General features: G+C 44.4%; 1 protein-coding gene across 1 annotated transcript in view; it reads left to right on the forward strand.

Annotated features, from left to right (window-relative positions):
• Positions 1 to 19,989, forward strand: part of LOC122787396 (ERI1 exoribonuclease 2-like) — a 149,808-nt gene that overhangs the window by 42,294 nt on the left and 87,525 nt on the right. The gene's annotated exons all lie outside the window — the stretch shown is intronic.

The following is a 19,989-nucleotide window of genomic DNA, read 5'->3' on the forward strand; positions in this document are numbered from 1 at the left end:
CCTCTCCTGTCATCTCCCCTCATTCAGTGAAGTACTCTCACATTTCCAACTTGGTTAGATTCAACTAATTAGTCAACTTTGCATGACAATAGACATCAAACGGATCACAGCCTGGTCTGCTACTAAAACTGTTCCCTCACATGTCTTATCACTTCTGAATAAACAGCATTTCCCAGGAATTCTTTCTTTGAAAAAAAAAAAAAACAAAAAAAAAAAAAACATGCCCATATCATTCTAGAGTTTAGGCCAATTTATCCATTTCTTAAAATTTGCACAGTAAAACATTAGATTTGAATTGCATTCTGGCTGCTCACATGGTTATCTTTGCATAGTTATTCAGTTGTAGTATAATCTGAATGATGGTATTTAATGCCAAGTTTTACATAAATGAAACAGTTCTTGGTTTCCTCTTAAGAAGACCTCCCAAGGCTCTGATGTGACCCACTACTTTCTGTTCCTACTGCTTTATGTAGTTTCTTAGTTATGTACTTGTAGCATTTCTCTCATCGTCTCAGCAACAGACTCTTGGAGAACGCTTCTATAGCAGATAGTTTTGAAAATAGCAATACTACTGATTTAGTAAGCTCACAAAATAAGACTACATGAATTAGAAAAAAAAGAAATCTTTAATCGCAATCAGTGTCATTATTTGTTTAGGAGAATTCAACATCTTTTTCAAAAAAGCATTATAGATTGCAGTATATCAGTGCAAAAGTATAAGCCAAAATTAAGGACATCTATGGGGTATGCTGATAAGTGATCAGACACTCATCTATCTAATCGGAAGGCATGTACATACTCTTGACACATGCATATTGAAACAGTGCCAGCAGCTGTAGCAGTGATACCATACTCAGAACAGGACACAAGCAATTTTACTCTTAATCTCTTCATTTGATAATGCATAGCATTCACACCACACTTACAAAGACACACTTCCGATCCCCTCAAATACATAGCCACCCACACCCACCCAACATACCAGTCAGCTTTGAGGCTTTTCCCACCTCTTTGCAGAGCACTGCTGTAATGGCTTTGGCAAATGAAAATGATTGATGGATGTCAGCTCAGGACTCCCATCGCTACCTATTGGAAGCCCCCCCCCCCCCCGGAGATCTCATTATAATGTTACTAGACATGCTGATATCTGTGCCAGATGGAGTGTAACTTGCATTGGGAATGCATCCCCATATATCAAAATTTAAAAAGTTGACTTTCACAATTGTAAATAGCACACAATTTTATTTTTGGGAAGCTGATATAAATGTACAAAAATGTACATATGTATGTGTATATCTACCAGATTTGCCATATGCACCTACACAAGTGTGTGATTTTTTTTTTTATATAAAATATGTAAAACACACCCCTACATAATGCTTACACTATGTTATGCTTCCTAACTTCTTACCTTATCCACTCTTCGTTTTACCTAACTAATCATGTGATGTTGTCAATCTTCATCTATTCTTGACTTGGAAACTGGTCCGGCCATTATATAGCTTGCGCCAGCCAAAAAACTCTCATGCTAAGAGTCTACCCAGAATGCCCTTCTCTACATTACCTCAGGTCTCATTCGCAGCTCTCATAGAAAGACACGTCAGCCACTTTTCTCGCAGCTAAGTATAATATTCAGTTTCTCTCTAACTTCCTATCTTAGTTTAAACCCTCATAGTATTTCTTAGTCTTTATCTACCCACTCTTTTTGTGCGAGTGTTTTATTCCCTGTTAAACCTTATACTTGTTGGTATTTCTTGTCTACCATTGTTGATGGTTCGTAGTTCCCCCTCCCTCCCTTTCTTCCACCATTTGGTAATCTTTCCTACCATTGTTGGTAGGATTCTTCCCTTTCCTTTATTCCATGAGTGTGTGCTGAATCTTTTGACAGAGTTTTTGCCTTCCTTTTTTTCTACCATGGCAGAAAAGTCAACGTCGATGACTGGTTTTAAGCAGTGCCAAGGGTGTGGCAGAAAAATAGAAAACTCTGATGGGCACGACAAATGCGTGTATTGTTTGGGTGCTTCTCATTTGGATTTAGAGTACTTTATCTGCCAGGGCTTCAGTTCTAGGGCCGTGGTAGAGTATAGAAATAAACTTGTACTTAAAGGGCTTCTTAAAGCCCCCTTTGAAGAAGCTTTGTCCAAGGCTGACCAGTCTCCAAAGGCCTCTGGTTCAAAATCTAGTCGTTTGGTGCCACCATCTCCTTTGGCACCTACATCTAAAAGACATAAGTACCCATCCATTTGTTCCTCTTCAGAAGTGAAATCAAAGGTACCTAAAATCATGGAATGGGCTGTGTCCTCGGCACCACCCACTACTTCTGTGGCGTCTACACCATCCATGGCACCGGTAACAACTTCGGCATTGGCACTGGCATCCTTAGTTTCCACATCGGTGCTGACATCTGCTGCTTTGCAGCTTCTACCTTCTACTTTGGTGCTGAAGACTGAAACTTTTTAAGCACCAAGGACAAGATATTCCCCATCTATTGACCCCTTTCTGGGTCAACTCCCTAGCCCATTTATAGAGAGGCAAGAATCTCCCTCCAGTTTGTCCATTCGTTCCACCAGCAGTCTTTCTGAACTGATATAGTGATGTTGGTGGATCAGCTTCTGAGGGATAGGGGTCTTCCTCCATCTTCTCCGACCCCTCTCCCTCATGGAGCAGGAGAGTTTTCCCCCTGCACTCCGACATATATTCCTCCTCGGAGGCTTTAGAGCTGTCATCTCCAACCACATAGATTCCAATGGCCCCAGCACCGACCACATCCTTGTCTTTGGTTCTGGGCATGGCTCTGACTCCTTCTGTGCCTTTGGACAGACAGGTTTCGTGGAATCTTGCCTCCACCATTGGACTGGGGGGGGGGGGGTTTGAGGCGACTCCTGTTTTTTATTCCCAGTCATCCTTGCCACTTTGAACTATGGTGGTTGGGGGTCTTTCCTCAGCTCTAGCCTTGGAGGAGAGTCTCTTGGGGCGGGGTGTGTCCCCAGTTCCGAGTTTCTTGGTTCCAGGCTCCCATCCCTCCTCAGGGGAGCCTGTCTTTTTAGGCTATGGAGAGGGCTTTGGCCACCACTAGTACCCAGGTGGCTCCTGTGTTACTGGAGTCTCACCCCTTGACCCTTGCTTACCCGGAGCTTCTGTCAATCTCCGTACCTGGACAGTGAGCTCCAAGGATGCTAGAGATCCCGACTATAGATCATCCCTCTTCAGAGTCCTCTTCAGGTATTCCCACTGAAGAGCCCCATCGGAAGAAGACGCTATGTAAGAGGAAACACCTGGACTCCCCTGAAGAGTCTGTCACAGAGGACACAAATTTCGATCAGGGGGAGGGTTCCCCCAGTCACCCCCAGAAGAATCTCCTTTGGAGTCATTCTAGAGATCCTCAAACAGAGGGATAACGAAGTCCAAAGACTCTTCCCCTGAGGAGTGTTTGTACTTGCAAGCCTTTGGAGCTCACCCATCTGCTTTCTGGGTGACTCCTCCCACTGATGATCTCATTAAGTTGATCGCTCAGTGGGCCTGGAAGGCCCCTGACTTGACAGAACCAATTCCATGGAGACCAGATAAAATACTCTCCACTCCTAAGGACCATTACTGGGCGAAAGGATTAGCAGTAGATGCCATGGTGATGGAGGCTGCCACTAAAAAGGAATTAGCTGAGGAAAGTTCCACTGTTCATCCAACTAACCGGGAGTCAAGGATGATGGACAAATTTGGAAAACGGGTTTATGCATCATAGACCATTACCATTAGGTTCTTGAACTTCATGGCCCATTTCACTGGGCTCCAGAGGGATCTGATGAAGGAGCTATCAGATACCCTAGCAGGAGCTGTAGCTGAGGGGGTCCAGGAAAAAGTGGCCTCTGTTAGCTACCCTGGAGTCTATCTCTAATTTGTCCATGAGGCCCATTGCACATGCAGCCGAAGGGGCGACCAGGTCAGCCAGTTCAGTGTTGCAATTTGACGACACACTTGGATGTGCCTGTGTAAGTTTGCAGAACCATTCAAGTCTTCCTTTGTCAATGATCCTTTTGACAGATCCTCTTTGTTCAGCCCCAAAGTCAAGGAAACTCTAGCCAGGTGTGAGAAGGATGGAAAGACCCTATCTGCAGTGGGCATACGTTTTTCTGCTCCCCAATTCTAGGAATCAGAGGAGTGGGAAGATGTAGTTCAAAAAGTCCCAGAAGCCTTTGCAGGTCACGTGGTGCAGACAAACACACACACACCAGGGGCAGAGGGATGAGCTCTAATGGAAGACACCGTCCTAGAGGTGGAGGTAGCCTGCAGAACCAGGGTTCCAGAGATTCCTCCTCTGGCCAACCTTATCGGTGCTCCTAAAGGCAGTCAGGAGAAGATTTTCTTTGCATCCAACCCAACAGCCTGGCAGCAAGTCACCACATACGCCTGGGTGTTGAGAATTATTTCCAGAGGTTAGCTTATCCCCTTCACTCTTTGTTCGATATTCCACCCAATCAGAGGGACCAAGCAGCCTTAGAAATACAAAAGCTGCTAAAAGAGTCACCCACCAGACCAGATAGGAGCCAGATTTTACTCAACGTTTTTGGTGCCAAAAAGACAGGGGACTGGAGACCAATTCTGGATCTCAGCATTCTAAACAATTTTGTTAAACAGTCCAAATTCTGGATGATCATGGTTTAGTCAGTACTTCCCTTTGTAGAGGACAACGATTGGATGTGCTCAATAGACCTTCAAGATGCATATTACCACATAAAAATGGACAAAATGCTCAAGAAGGTTTCTCTGCTTTCAGCTAGGAGCCAGTCACCATCAGTTCAGGGTGCTGCCCTTTGGTCTCACCACAGCCCCCAGGGTATTCACCAAATGTATGGCAGCAGTAACAGCTCACTTGAGACTGCATGGATTTCAGATGTAGTGACCACGGATGCCTTCTAGATAGGGTGGGGGGCATTAACTGGGAAAGACAGCCCAAGGCACTTGGTCTCCAATAGAGGCCAATCTGCATATCAGTGTCCTGGAGCTGAGAGCGGTGCTACTAGTGTTGCAAGCATTTCAGTCTGCCCTCCCTCAAGGAACAGTTGCAGTTCAGACATGTCCATAGTCTGGTACATCAACAAGCAAGAGGGAACCAAATTCTATCCCCTGTGTCGAAGAAGCCCTCAGTGTGCGACAATGGGACATTGCCTCCAACTGCTTTCTGGTAGCAACGCACATCCTGGGGTGTTCAAATGTGATAGCGGACAAGCTAAGCAGATGCATTCTACTGGCTCACGAGTGGTCTTTCAATCCCAAGGTAGTGAAGATCTTTCATCACTGGGGCCAGCCTTGCTGCATCCTTTTTGCATAATCCCAAAACAAGTGCAGAAACTATTTTCCCTAATCTCCCCTCAGGTGGAATCCCCAAGAGATGCTGTTTTCCTCAATTGGCCCCTGGGTCTCCTCTATGCTTTCCCTCTGATCCGACTCCTTCTCAAGAAAGCAGCCAGGTTGAAAAGCAAAGTAATCCTCTTTGTACCCTACTGGCCTTGACAAATTTGGTTTCCCTTCCTATGGCCTCATGTAATTCACTGTCCATGGATGCTGGATGCAGTTCCAAACCTTCTTTCTCACCCTGAGGAACTTGTGCATCCCAGTCTTCAAAGTCTCAAGCTAACTGCTTGGTTCCTCCAATTCCAGTAGTCACCAGGCATAATGATACCATCCCCAGTTCAAAAAAATTTGCTGGCAGTCACATAAACCATACACCAGGAATCTACTTTGGTAAGTGGAAAAAATTCTCAGTCTGAGCTTGTGACAATGGTCTCACCCCTTTTTCACCTCCTGTGGAAACAGTTGTAGAATTTCTGGCCATCCTTTTTGCTAAAGGAGCTTCCGCTCTTACTGTTAAGGTCATTGTAGCTGCCATCTCTAATTTTCATAATGGCTTCAGAGACCTACTTTTAATTTCACATAGACTATGTAGGGTCTTCCTCAAAGCAACTGTTTGATTAAAGCCTCCATTTAAAGACCCTCTACCCCATGGTACCTGATTGTTGTTCTACAAGCACTGGTACTTTAACCCTTTTTGTGACTTAAAGTTCTTTTCTTGGAAAATGCTTCTCCTTATAGCTATAAACCTCTGCAAGACGAGCTTCTGAATTGCAGGCCTTATGTTCAAAACTCCCCTTACTTAATTTTCCATAAGGATAGAGTTGCACTCAGGACCAATCCATCCTTTCTTCCAAAAGTAGTATCAGAGTCCAACATTAATCAAGCTATAGACTTACCTGTTTTCTTTCCCAATTTTTCCAACAGAGGGGAATATTGCCTACACTTGTTGGACATTCACAGACAATTACATTTCTACCTCAACAGAACTAAAGAATTTAGGAAATCAGAACAATTGTTTCCTTTTCTGTTGCAACTTTAGGAAAATCTGTCTCTAAGGTTACCCTCTTAAAATGGTTAAGAGATTGTATTACTTACATTTATAATAAAAAGAATCTCAAGTTACCTGTGCTGGTGGAAGCACAATCTACCAGATCTATGGCTACTTCAACAGTTTTCCATTCTAAGGCTTACATGAGTGAATTATGCTCAGCAGCAATGTGGGCTACTCCACATACCTTTATTACTCATTACAAATTGAATTTGGTCTCCAGAGGAAGAGCCTGCTTTGGTTCTATAGTTCTCAGCAATATCCTTCCATAAGGCCACCCAAGATGTAAAGTAGCTGGGGACTCTGTCTCAAGAGTCAAGAACAGATGAAGATTGACAACATCAGATAAAGAAGTTATGTCTTACCATAATGTTCCATCTGTGTTGTCGATCTTCATCTTATTCTTGGTGTCCCACCCTCCTTCCCCCTCCTGTGGATTTCTGGAGGAGTGAACCTTTGTCCTGGGTCTTTTGTCAAGACTCACCTTGGACATGACTTTTTCATTTAGGTTAGTTTCCATCTATTGTTCTGTTCTGTAAGTCTGCAAACTTGATCTGAAGTAATGTAGAGATGGGCAGTGTGGATAGACTCTTAGCTCAAGAATTTTGTTTGGCTGGCTTGAGCTATATAACGGCTGGACTGGTTCTGAAGATCGGAACCATAACCAAAGAGTCAAGAATAGATGAAGATCGACAACACAGATGGAACGTTATGTTAAGACATAACTTTTTTTTATAAGTTCATAGGTATATACTAGGCTAACAACCACCAGAACCTTTATATGCTTAGCTGTGCAGTCCAACCCACTTGTGTCCCTGTTTGTCATGGGTGTTAGGAAGTTTCCGGAGGTTGTGTGGGGGATATATATTAGAAGCAGAGAGTAATGCCTAAGCTATCTGAGACTTGGGGGCTAGACACAGGAGAATTTCCGATTTCCCATCCATTGGTCAAGGTTGCATTTAAATAGGGTTGGGGATGGACTGTGCTTCACATGGATGGGGATCCTGTTCCAGAGCATGTGGATTCTCTGAGACACATATCCGTCTCGCCAACATATCACAGGCAGAATTGAACTATGCTGTTCATTTTGTGGATGTGGAAAAAGTCCATAAGAGCTGGATCAGAGGATGCCTTGTATTCCAGGCATAGATCTCCTTTCCTACACTTAGGAGGCAAAAGATGGAGAGAGGGCTTTAAGGCAGTGTGTTTATACCCTGGATTCTCCTGGTTAAGGAATCTTTGTAGACATTCCAACTGTTGCATATGTCTGGTCAGGTATATGCCAAAGGGGACATTATATTCATTGGGTCTGATAAGATCTGAATAACATGGCCCTATGACTTTTTTGAACCTGGAGGCCATACACTTATAAATTGGGTGACATAGAATGATTTTTTGCTACCCTGACCACACATTGATCAAAGACCAGATTACTGTCTACATATGTTCCCAGCCCAGATACCTGACTACCGTGTTAACTCTTAGGGGTGACTTATCAATCGAGTAATTATCCTGGGTGGAAGTGTTCCTAAAAGGCACTATAATGCATTTCTTGACATTGAGTTTTAGTCTCTGACTTTGGCACCAGTCATTTGTCTTTGTTAGACACTCTTGTAAGATGTTTGTGTCATGGGGAAATCTATGATAGCTCCCAGTTTGCAGTTATCTGCGAACTTCGTCAGTCAAAAGGCCCTTGACATTAACCTTTACCTCTGAGAAGTAGATGCCAAGTAGGAGTGGTCGCATCATGGAGCCCTGAGTTATCCCACTGGTGACGCATCTCTTAGTTGAGGTAGTCCTGAGTTCCTGGGTCCTGTCTGTGAGCCAGCTAGTTATGTAGGGGTTTATGCCCAGTTTGGTGAGTTCGTCAAATATACCAGAGTGGGCTATTGTACTGAGCACCTTAGCTAGTATACAGGTAGTGGTATGCACTGTTTTCCCATCATCCATTGCCGTGATGACCTTCTTAAAGAAGTCTTAACAGGTTTATTGGGCATGACCTGCCCTTGACAAACTCAAACTGTGTTGGGTCCAGTGTCTGAAGGTTGCCTATGCCTTTGATCATTTCCATGATAATTCATTCCATGACTTTGCATATTAGACTAGTCAGAATAATAGGTCTGTAGTTTCTAGGGTCAGCTGGTGGTCCACTGTTGTGAAGTTGGTTAACTGCTGCAATCCTCCATTCTGTTTTTGAGGCTGTAGTTGAAAAGTGACTCAAATGGTCCTGATGGGTCATGTTTCAAGCTGTTTAGGAGACATCCCGGGATATTGTTGGGGCCCACTGAGGCTGTGTTGCCAGGACCTGCTTTTTGTTAATAGTCGGGGGGGGGGGGTTATGCTAGTAGATATTTAATGTGGGGAGTAGGGGATGAAGTTTGAGACTAGTTTGTCAGGTAACAAATTTGCTATGTCGTTTTGCTCAGTGAAGGTAGCCCCATTGACAACCAGTTTGGCACACTGATGGTATGCTGCCTATGAGGTTTTGGACATAGCTGTAGAATGCCTTGTGGTCATCTTTAGCCTGTGAAGATGTGTTGACCTCAGAACTGGCCTTGTTGGATTTAATTAGTCCTCTTAGTTTTCTGTTTAGTTTAATTAGAGAGCTGATATCATTATTATCATTATTGGAGTTGCTGTTCCTGATTTTTAGCCATGACTGTTTTCCTTTTGTTATATACCCTGTTAAGATTAGGATCCCACTAGTGTTTGTTTTTAGTTTGTTTTGGGCTTCTAGTAGGTACAGCAGCCTCTATACAGCCATTTAAGTGGTAGTGCACGGTCTCTGTGAACAATTCTGCATAATTTGCTGTAAACTCTGGGGCAGGGAGAGGCATTCAGTTTTTGCAAACTATCACTTAATAGAATGTAGTTTGATTTGGAATAGTTGCTGCCTGTTACAGGGATTACTGGGGTTACCGAGTTGATTATTGTTTTGAAGGAGACAGATTTGTGGTCCAACCTCACTATTAAGAACATTACACTGAGGGGATGCAGCTGTCTTCCATATTGGTGAGTACCAGGTCCTGTATGTTTGAAAAAAACTGGTGGTTGTGTTAACTGTCCGGTGAAGGGTATTTGTGTTAAAGTCCAGAAATCATTGTATCTGCGAGTATTAGGTATTGTATGTTTCAAAGTCTATAGAGAGGGGAGTTAGTCTCCCATGAATAGGGTATTTGATTTAATGGTGAGCGTCTCCAGTAGATCTAGGTACAAGCTGTGGGATTCCAGGGACATAGAGGGTGACCTACAGCTTTCTAGGATATGGTATTTGTCAGTGGAAGTTTGCATGTGGATAAATTCCTGGACATCTTCCTGTTTAACAAACATAGTTATTCTGCTGTTAATGTAGCTTGATACTCCTCCACCATTTGTCTCTCTCTGTGTAACTGATTCTGTAAATGTGTGGAAGACACTGAAGCCTTGCACTACTGGAGTACTTTCTGCAAATTTAAACCATGTCTCAGAAACTGCACAGATGTCTATATCCTCCAGAGTGAGGAGAACTTGAAGGGTGTGGAGTTTAAGCTCCTAGCATTGAGCAGTAACCCCATTTCGGTTTCTTTGGATTTTATTTGCTATGTCACTGTTAGTCAGTTTGTCCTTACCTAAAAATGACTCTGGGGGGGATAATGTTTTCACCAATATTCGGAACCCTAGGGGGAGACGGGTGCGGACCATCCTTTGCAAACCACTGCGATCTGTTCACCATGTTCCCCCATGCTAACAGGTATTGAATCTCCCTGGAAAGACGCAAGAAACTAAGCCAATTATTGAAGACAATCATCATTTTTTCATACTGTGGTTTGATCCTTGGTGAAGGTAGAATGCTGCTCGGTGGAAGGCACATAACCTGCCTGAGATGCACATTCAGAGAGATCAGCAATGTCTCTTGATACAGTCCAGGGAAGTAAGTCTCGGGTCATTAACGCTCCCATGGACTATGATAGACTTGTACTGATACTTTTGATGTAATGACTTGAGTGAGTGCCTAACTTGATGGAACCTCACTCTGTATAAGAAAATGAGTTATCTTCTTGTTCAGTCTAGTGAGTGTGGCATCTGTGTTGTACATAGGAGTTACAACAAGAGCCCTGGGTAATGTGTTGGCCTGCCTTATGGCCTTGATCTTGGGACTCCACTGGGTGTAGGTGTATGTATGGTGCTTGGTGTTGCTTTGGGTGAGTGCTTTAGAGATTGCAGAGGATAGGTGTTGCCATTTGAGGTTTGGGAATATTGCTTTTTAATGTCCTAGCATAAGTTGGTCTGTGTGCACTGTGGACCCTCCCACCTTCCTTTTTCCTTTCTTCAATTTTCTTCATTCACTGTTAAACTCATCTCCCACAAATATCATGCATCTACTCTTTCTACTCTTATCTGTAAATTAGTAAAGGTGCTTTCTTGTCATAAATCTTCTCCTTGTATTACCATTTCTCCATTCATAAATGCAATTTTTTTCCCAACTTTTATCACCATATGTTGTCTCTTCTATTTATATGTTCACTGTAATTGTATCCTTGGTAGTTTACTGCAGCTTTTCTCTTTGGAATTCTGCTGAAAAGAGGTCTTCCATGGTCCAGTCAGAGATGAGAAGAATGTTGTAAATCAATGCAACTCTGAACTACTTTGTTTTGTGAGGAGAATCAATTTATCTGACTTGCCCCCCCCCCCCCAAAATAAATTCCTTCAATGCTTATTGCTATTCACAACTTCTCTAGTTTATTAGTCTTAAATAAGGTCAGGCATACTGAAGATACTAAACCATTTTCACTGCTTGTATTACTGTCCATATCCATAATAAAGAGCTTTCAGATTAAATTTGTTTAGCTTCATCCCACATGTCCTTAGCTGCCATAACAGAATCCTTTTTAATCTGTGCACCTAAATTCCTCACATTATATCCTTCTAGGTATGGGTATTGCTGAACCAATTCATATGTAGGTGCATAGTTTATCACTTTAGCCTTTGTTTTGTCTGTATTTATTCTATGTAGTTAAAAGTCTTGAAACACACTAAAATGTTCCACAATTACCATTCCAGTTATATCCTTGAATTTATGAATATCTTGGTTACTTTGTAAATGGCTCTAAATATAAAGCAAATAATAAAGGTGAAAGATGACATCCTTGTCTATCCCTTATATTCTATCGGGTGATGCATATGCTACCGCTGCCCTACTCAAAATCCCAGCTAACTGTATTGAATGCCTGCTGTACTTGTATGTCACTAACAGTATTGTATATCCTTCCATTTTACTGTTGCAGTATTCCTTACATTTGGGATTCCCTGCTAAGGGCAGCCCAACATTTGGCCAGTTTACCAAAGCCTTTAGGGTAGCATAGGGTACGTCAGACGTCACACGTACACTTACTGCATATAGTGTAGGGCATAAAGGTGATGTCTGAACATGCCATCCTTAGAACTTCTTTGACGCCAGTCTGAATGCCATTTTTGATTATCGGTCTGAATGCTCGCTTCCTTGCTGGTTGAAGGCCCACTTGTCAGCTGTTTCTGCTCATCTTCCTTTAGCTCCTAGATTTGAGGCTAAGCAGTTTCTTAAAGGTGTCCTTCATATTAGACCTCCCAGGAAACCTGTTCCTCCTCCCTGGGATCTTAATTTTCTTTTGAGAGAAGTTGACCCAGGCTCCTTTTGAGCCTGTGCCTTCAGCTTCCATGCAACATTGTTCTTGGAAGACTATGCTTTTCTTGGCCCTTACTTCTGCTAGACGGGTGTCTTAGCTGCAAGACATTATGGCTTTTTAATGTTTCATAAGGACAAGGTGTCCCTTCAAGTGTTGTGCTAGTTACTTATAAAAATAGTAAGTTACTATTACTAGTTACTTTTCAGTGAAAGTAATATATTAGTATTACTTATTACTTTTCTAAAAAAAGTAATATATTACTATTACTAATTACTAACTAAAGTAATGCGTTACTTTTACATAAGTATAGTTTATCCATTATAATACTGAGATTTACTCACACAAATAAGCACTTGCTTATAAAAGTTGTATACACAATGTTAGAATGATGGTGAATAGCATTTAACAGTTGAAAAGTTCTCCAGCAGACTAGTCTTTGTAGCTGGGCAGCAGAGTGGCACAATGGTTAGCATTATCACCTCACAGTAAGAGGTTCTCTGGTTCAATTCTCTGCTGGGGTGCCTTCTGTACTGAGTCTGCCTGTCCTCCCTGTGTTGGCGTGGGTTTCCTTCCACATTCCCAAGACATGCTGCAGATGGATTGGACATTCTAAATTGGCCCTAGGTCTAAGTATGTGCATGTGTGTGCCTTCTGAGGAAGGTTGGGCGCCGGGCTGGCAACTGGATACCGTAAAACTTTATTGCCACTTATTCTGCGCACTGATGATCTCCTGTGGTGACCCCTAATGGGAGCAGTCAAAAGGAGAAGATGACTACTAGTCTTTATAGCTAGACAGTCGCAAATAATAATTAAATCAAACTATACACAGCCAGCAGCACAAGACCTATAAAAAACATTCATATTTTGTCTTTTTTCAGCAACTAAAAAAGTTGGTTGATCATAGATCCACCAAAAGAGTCCTGCTTGGTGCAGTGGGTTGAGTTGTTTGGTGCTAAACCAATAAGAGGGTGAGTTCAATTCCGATTGACTGCAGTATGGAGAATCAGTGCTGTTTATTATACAGCAAGATAAGGATATGATCTCTAGCAGGCTAGAATTGTCCCAGTGTTTTAGTGGGTGTTTTTAGTGGGTAAGAGTCGCACAGTACCAGAGCAGGGCCAGAGACTGGTCATCATTAGCTTTCACCTCCTTGCAGTGCTAAATAAATTAATTATGCTCCAGTCTAATTCTAGTGATCTATTACGAATCATACCTCTCAACCTGGAGACATCAAAAGTCTGGACAAAGGCCTATGAAAAGTAGGTACAACTGGCCAAAAATCGGGACACTAATCAACATAAAATTTGCATGTATAATAATGTAACTCCATCCACTGCAAAGGAATTGTGGGATACCAGCATTCAAATAATTGTGAAAATGTTCCTCAATTTAACTTTTACTCTGAAAATACACTCACACAAACACCAATTAGTCCCTTTAAAGCATTAATAAAAAAATCTTAAGGGAAGTAGTAGGCAAAAGGCATGTAAAAAACTCTTTCTGCCCTACCACACTTCTAGCATATACACATTGATGTTACATTAGCTGCACCCTTACATAAATTCATTAAAATAGCATACATCAGTAACTAAAAACCAAAGGAGCACAAATACTGTAGATAATGTAGCAGAGAAATCCAGACACCCACTTAGTGCTTTCGTCCACTTTTAATTTAACTGAACTTCATCATAAACAAAATCACCCATGACAGAGACCAATAAATACAGATTTCAAATAGTCACATGATGACAAATCATTCAAAATTTAGACTCAACCTAAATGTAAAATCACAGTTATATGTTACTACAAATGCTCATGACAATATAACAATACCTTGGAAAGAACTTTGTGTGCAAAAAATACATATTTACAAGTATAATATATAATTCAACAAATGTTGACAAATATATGCTGTCGAAATAACATGTCAGGGTCTTTGTGCTTGTAAAATGCACTTAATGTTGACCATCTCGTTGAGACCTAGGGTCTGGCTGGTTGATTTATATATTATTTTTGTAAATATATTTTTTGCGCACACAGTTCTTTCTAAGGTGTTATATTGTTATTAACATTTGTAGTAACATACTACTGTGATTTTTATATTTAGGTTGTGTCTTTAAATTTTGAATTTTGTCATCATGACTATTTGAAATCTGTATTTATTGGTCTGTGTGATGGGTGATTTTGGTTCTGATGAAGTTAAGTTAAATTAAAAGTGGACGAAAGCGCAAAGTGGGTGTCTGGATTTTTTTGCTGCATGGTCTACAGTATTTGTGTTCCTTTGGTTTTTCGTTGGTGTTCTGCATCTTTATACATCAGTAACTAACGTATATAAAAGAACCATGCACTCTGTTAATCTTAATATGAAATTTAAGTCTGTCATAACAATCATTGGTATAACAAGCCACTGTTGTCAATATGTGGGTATCAGGTCAGTCTTATTAATGAATAAAATCTGATTTGGAAACCTGCTCTTTTAGTTATGTAAATATCAATGTGCATTGGTAGGTTTTGTAAACAAATTTGGTAGCTGCTGATGCTAGGCACTGACTCGTACTTCTAACTGTTGCTAAAAGTCAGGATACTCATGAACTGAAACATTTCCAAATTGTCTGTGAGCATATATAATATGACCTATGTATACGTGTGTGTGTGTCCTCTTATATATTGGCACTACACCCATGATTTGTTTGTCTACCTTGCACCCATATCTTGCTATGAGGGGCTCTTGCTCCCTCACAACACTGAATTGGTTAAATTAAATATCGATATCAGAGAATGACTGAATAAAACAGTAAATTAATGTTTCTGGAATATATAAAATAACTAAATTGTAAAACAGTAGTGTTGTACATACATATATATATATATATATATATATATATATATATATATATATATATATATATATATATATATATATATATATATATACTGTAGCAGTATTGTTCTTTAAGAGTACAGCAATGTGTACTTAAAATAACCATGTTAAAAATATTGTAAAAAGTTTCACAGTGGAATGTGATGCACTGTTAAATGTCTTGATCTGTAGTAGCTACTTCATTTGTTCTGCAACCTGTGGGTCTCGGATCCGACCGGCAGCTTTCCAAGCTTCAAGATCCGAGCTCCTAGCTCCTCCCCTCTACCCATAATCCCCTGTCACCACCACACTACCTCAGATCGTTTTTGCCGCGGCTTGATCACAAGCAACTTGAGAAGAACTCCTGAGCTTTAGTAGCAGGGAAGTGATTTTTTTTCTTAAATTTCGACTAATTAAAAAGTGTATGTGTTTAGAGTGTGTTTCTCTGCCCTTTTTTATTTTTGGGATTGGCGCTTTGGTTTAGTTAACCCTTCCCTAGGTGTTTGGGTGTGTGAGTGCGTGTGTTGGAAAAATGGCCGAAGGCCATAAGGCTTTTTTTTCTAAGTGCACTGGATGTGGCCATAAGCTTTCCCCAGCTGATGGCCACACTCAGTGCGTTATATGCCCATTTGTCTTCAGACTGCCAGGTTTGCGCAGCCTTCAACCCCCGGGCTGTGAGGGACAGGAGGAACAGGCTTATTCTGGCGGGATTGCTTCCCCCGGAGGAGGCCTCTTCCTCCTCTCCCTCTAAGGTGCCGGCTGCCCAGGTAGCTTCAGCACCCTTGACTCCCTCGACTCAGGCTGGGACTCAACCCCCCACTGTTGCCTTGAGTACGAGGGAAGTTCAGTCTTCTCCTTGTAGGGAAAAGCACAGGGAGAAACCTCGACATAAGAGGCGAGCCGGGCCTCATCCCTCGGCTCTGCCATCGAAGACTGCTAATTCACACCCGAGGGTGTCTGGATCTTCTCCTTCTCGGCTCCGATCCCCTTGCTTCACGCCAGAGCCAGAGGAGGAGCTCCGATCACCCTCGAGGTCGAGGTGGCCTTCCAGGCCCACCTCTACGACCTCCTCTAGATCTACTAGGTCTCTCTCCGACGCCGATATGGACAGGATAATGCGTCGGTTTCTGCAGTCCCAAATGCAGATGGGGGTGCTCTTGCCTCCCCCCCCCCCACAGGGGGGGAGTGCAGCTTCAATATTTGCTCCGATTTCTCCTTCTTCAACCCGGATCTGGGTTTTGGAGTCTTCGGATCCTGGCCCTTTCGGAGCCGGGGTTTTGTCGGCACTGGTGGCCCAAGCCTTCTCGACACTGGCCATATCCTCGAGCATCTGGGATCCGAGTTCTCGGGGCCGTGGGCCGGGCGTCGGATCCGTGGGAGCGGGTGCCTCTTCGGCGCCTCCTATGTTGGAGAGCACCTCCCTCTCGGATCCGACGGCTTCGGCTCCGACCCCGATCCCTATCTCGGAGCCGAGGAGACTGCTCTCAGGGCCGGAAGAGAGTAGTTCTCCCTCGGCGTTCGAGGTAGTGCAGCGGGTACTGTCTAGGTCTTCCAGGTCCCCGACCCGGGCTTTGGATCCTTCCGCTCCCTCACTGCATACGGGTCTACCTTCCATCATCCTTCCATTGGGACAGCCTGCTCAGACCCTCCAGTTGGTTTCCTCGGAGGAACAAGAGGCCGTTGACGAGCCCTCTTCTGATAGTCCCGCAGAAGAGGTGCCTCGTAAACGGACGTGTAAAAGGAGGCACATGGACTCCCCCGAGTCCGTCACCACAGATACGGACTTGGAGGAAAGGGAAGGTTCCCCAAGGTCACCCCCCCCCCCCCAGAGGATGTCTCCTTTGGAGACATCATGGAAATGTTGCGTATTGGGGGGGGGGTGGTCTGCCCAAAAACCTTCCTCGGATGAGTCCATATTCCTGGAGGTGTTTGAAGTGGGCCCATCTACCTCCTGGGTCCTGGGTGTCCCCACCGGCAGATCGCCTGGTAGATCTCCTGACTACCAGGGCTTGAAAGGAGCCCGACACCGTGGAGCCTATCCCATGCCGGCCGGATAAAATCCTTAGCCCCCCTTCAGATAGGCAGGCTTGGGCTAAAGGGTCTCCAGTTGATGCCATGTTGGTGGCTGCTGCCACTAAGAGAGAACTCTCCCAGGAGAGCTCCACGGTCCACCTGCCGGACAAGGAGTCCCCGGCGCTGGACTGTATAGGGAAGCGGACCTTTGCTTCAGCAACCTTCTCTGTGAGGGCGCTGAATTATATGGTGCATGTCATCAGGCTGCAACGGGATTTGATTAAGGAATACGCTGCAGCTCCACCAGAGTCCATGTCGGTCGAGGACAAGACCGTGTTCTCGACTCGTATGGCCACTCTTAAGTCCATCTCAAATACGTCCATGCTGCTACTGTCTTATACTACGGAGGGAGCCGGAAGGGCCAGCGGGGCAGGTGTTGTCTTGCGACGCCACGCCTGGCTCCGCCTTTGTAATTTCGCGGAACCTTTCAAGGCGTCCTTCACGAACGCACCCTTCGATAGCTCTTTGCTTTTTGGCAAGACCATCCGCGATACACTAGTCCAAAGCGAGAAGGATGGGAAGATGCTGTCTGCCGTCGAAGTCCGCTTCTCGAGCCCCCAACGTTCCTTCTCAAGGAATCAGAGGGAGCAAAAGAAGCCGTGGTTCCGTAAGTCTCAGCAATCCTATCCAGCTTTGGACTCCGTGCCCTCCAGAGGCAGAGGGGGGGGCAGGGTGGACGCTGGCCCAGAGGCAGAGGGGGACCGCGTAACTTCGGGTCTAGGGAGCCTTTCTCTGAGAGACCCGCGCAGCAGCCCTGAGGGCTTACCCGACTGTCCAGCTCTGGAGGCAGTCGGGGGGCGTTTAACGAAGCACCTGTCAATGTGGGAGTCCATCACGAAAGATCGATGGGTGCTCCGAATTATATCTAGAGGCTACAACATTCCCTTCCTATTTTGTCCTCCCTCAGGTGGTCGCCTCCCCGATGACGCACCCAATCAAAGAGAGGCGGCGACCGTAGAGATTTCAAATTTGTTAGAAAAGAGCCATCCAGCGGGTCCCCCCAGACCAGTCCGGATCGGGCTTCTACTCGAGGTTCTTTTTGGTGCCAAAAAAGACTGGGGACCTCAGGCCCATTCTAGACTTGTCCGCCCTGAACATGTTTGTCCCCAAAGAAAAGTTCCGGATGGTCACTCTAAAATCTATTCTCCCCTTAATGCAGGAGAATGACTGGATGTGCTCGATAGACCTCAAGGACGCGTACTACCACATTCTAATGGACAGACGGTCCAGGAGGTTCCTCCGCTTCCGGCTAGGGGCCAGTCATTACCAGTTCAGGGTCCTTCCATTCGGACTCACCTCAGCCCCCAGGGTGTTCACTAAAGTCATGGCAGTGGTTGCAGCTCACCTGAGGCTTCAGGGCCTTTCCGTACCTAGACGACTGGCTCCTCACAGCAACCAACAGGCATCAACTTTGTATCGCGAGGGACTATGTTCTGTCTCTTGCCGACAGTTTGGGCATTTCAGTCAACATACTGAAGTCTTTTCTTCATCCTGTGCAAGTATTAGATTTCATAGGAGCCAGACTAGACTCCTGATCTTCTCGGGCCTTCTTGACCTCAGACAGGCTGTCCAGCCTCTCACGTCAAGTTTTGGCTCTTCTTCGCACCAAAGCTCCGCCGGTGGAGTTAGTCCCGAGAGCACTAGGCTCGATGGCAGCGGCTATCGGTCTCTCTCTCTCCATGCTCGCCTAAGGATGCGTATATTACAGTGGGTACTCCAAGTTCAATGGTCACTGTTGCACCATCCATTGAATACTCCCATCCCCCTGAGCAGGGTTTGCAGGGAATCCCTCCTTTGGTGGCTTCACTCCCCAGAACTCAGGCAAGGGAGACCTTTTATGCTTCCCCCTCCCCAGGCCACGTTAACCACAGATGCTTCTCGCCTAGGGTGGGGGGGGCATTGTTTGGGCAGAACCATCCAAGGTATGTGGACCTTGTCGGAGACCGCCTTGCATATAAATGTTCTGGAGATGAGGGCGGTGCTTCTAGCGTTGCAGGCTCTCCAAGACATTCTACCTCTAGGAACGATTGCAATACAGACAGACAATATGTCAGTGGTCTGGTATATAAACAAACAAGGGGGAACCGGATCCTACCCTCTTTGTCTAGAAGCCATGAAAGTTTGGGAATGGGCGATATCTACCAACCGCTTTCTGATAGCAACGCACATTCCGGGACGATCCAACATCCTGGCGGACAAATTGAGTCGAGTAATTCTCAGTCCTTACGAGTGGTCTCTCAATCCGAAAGTTGCGAAGGAGATTTTCCACAAGTGGGGTTGGCCTCGCTGCGATCTCTTTGCTACTCCCCAAAACACAAAATGCAGCGAGTTCTTCGCAATTCTTCCCCCAGAAGGGGAGAGCCCCGGAGACGCTCTGATTCATGCTTGGCCTCCCGGTCTACTGTATGCTTATCCCCCGCTTCCGCTCATGGTGAAGTTCATTCAGAAAGCCGCATGGTTGGGGAGCAAAATTATCCTCATAGCCCCATTCTGGCCTTGTCAAATCTGGTTTCCATACCTGCGGTCTCACAGTCTCTCCTCCCCTTTAATCCTGGATCCCATTCCAGATCTGATCTCGCACCCAGCAGGGTGCCCAACACTGAACCTGGTAAACCTCAAGCTCACGGCTTGGTTGATCCAGTTCTACTAATGGCAAGGACTCCCGGCATCTCGTCACCAGTGAAAACTATTCTGGTAGCGGCTCATAAACCGTCCACCAGGAAAATCTATAATAGCAAGTGGAAACGATTTTCTATCTGGGCTAACAGCCAGGGTCTCAATCCTTTTACTGTTCCGATTCCTACAGTCTTGGATTTTTTGTCCATGATATTTCAACAAGGGGGCCAGTGCATCAACAGTGAAAGTACAGTTGGCAGCAATATCCCATTTTCATGTGGGAGACTGGTTAGGATCCTTAGCGTCTACAAAATTGTGTAAGACATTCTTGTGTGGCGTTTTTCTTCTCAAGCCACCTGTGAAATCCGTGACTCCTTGAGACTTAACCTTTGTTCTGCAAG

This window comes from Protopterus annectens, chromosome 13.part0 (genome assembly GCF_019279795.1).
Source record: "Protopterus annectens isolate FY-2018-M chromosome 13.part0, PAN1.0, whole genome shotgun sequence".
NCBI lineage: Eukaryota > Metazoa > Chordata > Ceratodontiformes > Protopteridae > Protopterus > Protopterus annectens.